General features: G+C 35.1%; 1 long non-coding RNA gene across 1 annotated transcript; it reads right to left on the bottom strand.

The window, feature by feature from the left end:
* Positions 1 to 656: 656 nt before the first annotated feature.
* Positions 657 to 1722, bottom strand: LOC129749351 (uncharacterized). Its single transcript, XR_008738025.1, has 3 exons — positions 1583 to 1722; positions 1174 to 1278; positions 657 to 788 (listed from the first exon to the last, which is right to left on the bottom strand). It is a non-coding gene; the product is annotated as an uncharacterized LOC129749351 (long non-coding RNA).
* Between the last annotated feature and the right edge of the window lie 213 nt (positions 1723 to 1935).

Here is a 1935-nt window from a genome sequence, read left to right as displayed (position 1 = left end):
ACATTTAATGTGAGTTTCAAATGAAAGCAGGTTAAAATTTTTTAGTATCCAGATTCTGGATTCTGCATCAAGATTTGAATTCCCGATTGTCGTTTCGGATTTGAACGAGAAATATAAAGTTCAAGTTTTTGATTAAAAATAGACCAAAACAAATAAAAATGAAATTTATATCTGGAATTCTAAAACTTTTATGTTTTCAGTGATTTCATAATTTATACAGTAGAAGATTTAGGGTTTTCTTGTATGTATCTGAGCTTCCAATTTGGTTTCAAGATTGTTGAATTCAGTCGTAGGATTAAGGAATCAGCATAACCAATCAGCTTCATATTTTTTACAAAAATTGAAATGCAGTCTTACAAGTTATGTTGAAAATCTTTCTGCTGCTTTAGGATCGAGATAAATCTCAAAAGAGAAATATAAAAATAGCTTAAAATTTGAGATTCGTAATCAACGGTTTAGCTTGAAAGTCTTCCTCATTGTTTTAAAGACAAATTGAAGAAATAGTTTGAAAATTTTAGCTAAACTAAACATCGATGAAATAATTTATTTCTCAGCTATAGAAAATGCAGACACGACAGTGCAGATGGTTCATCATGAAATTTACATATAATTTATTGGATTTAAAACCTATCTATCATTCAATTCATAAAAATGCCGGATTATTATGTAAGTTTAATTCAACTAATCAAGAGAATTGACAAAAAAAAACAGTCACACAATAACTGTTCAAAACTACTTACTGTCGCATCGAACCCCAGCGGCGGTTTGGCAGATTTTCGTTGTTTTGGCTGCAATGACAGAAAAAAGCAGATAACCGGAATGGAAAGAAATTAATGATAATTGTCATGTTTAAAAGGCTTGTGATGTTGATAGGCGGCGATGAATACTAATCATGCTACCATTTCGAAAGCACCCATGTTGAGCAAACGAAAGCTTTCCAATTGGAAACGAGCCTCATGAGGGAGAGAGAGAGTTTTAATGTTCTCTCACATCTCTTGGGTGGGAAGTGAAACTCGGTTATTGAAGAGAAGCTTCCAAAACAAATGCATTTTCCACGTGGGAATTGGAAAGCTTTCGATTCCCGGGAGAGGGAGAGAAAATTCATTGCCAAGAAGTGAGAGAATTGGAAAACCGGTGAGAAAAGTTGTCAAAACAAAACAAACGGTTGCATACCTTTTGGGCGCACCACGTAAGCTCGTTCGGCTCCAGGTGTGTCGGGTGATGCCGGCCGCGGTACTGTTGCCGTTGCTGTCTTTGTTGTTATTGTTGTTGTTTTCGCTGTTGTTTTTGTTTTGATTTGTTTCGGAGTGGTTGTTGTATTGGTTATGGTTGTTGTTGTTGATTTATGTTGAGTACAGTACAGGTGGAACAGTAGTAACCACAAAGTTACGCAAAAGAATGCAAAAACAAGAAAACCAATTAATAAATTAGCTGGACTGCTACTTACAGATTATGCCGGAGCTTGACAGAGCAAATTCTAACATCAACAGGTGAAAAAGAAGGAAAAACATGAACACGGAACTCCTGAAGACTGGCAATTTGCACATTATTGCTCTCAACTTCAGATGATTCAAGAACTTACCCAATGGCTGTGGAATTGAGCGTTGGGGCTAACTCGAGATCGACGCCACCGTTTTCCGAAATCGAAATATCATTATCGCCGTAGCACTCGAACGATTCGCCGTCTGACAGGGATGAGCACTGTGATTTGGGGGCGTCTGAAATGAGAAATTTTAAAATAATGTTAAATTCAAAACCTGTTAAACGTCAATGTTTTAGAATTTATAAAAAAAATGTCAATGATCGGATAAATAAACTAAACGTATTGAAATCCAAAAAAAACTAGATTGGAAAATTAGATTCTTCTTTCATAATTTTGGTATTATAAAAAAATTAATATAAGATACGGAAATGCTGAAAACAAACTGTACTCGT

Source organism: Uranotaenia lowii, chromosome 2, assembly GCF_029784155.1.
Source record: "Uranotaenia lowii strain MFRU-FL chromosome 2, ASM2978415v1, whole genome shotgun sequence".
In the NCBI taxonomy this organism is placed as follows: Eukaryota; Metazoa; Arthropoda; class Insecta; order Diptera; family Culicidae; genus Uranotaenia; species Uranotaenia lowii.
Note: the sequence above shows the minus strand (reverse complement) of the source record. Positions and strands in the feature narration are given on the sequence as shown.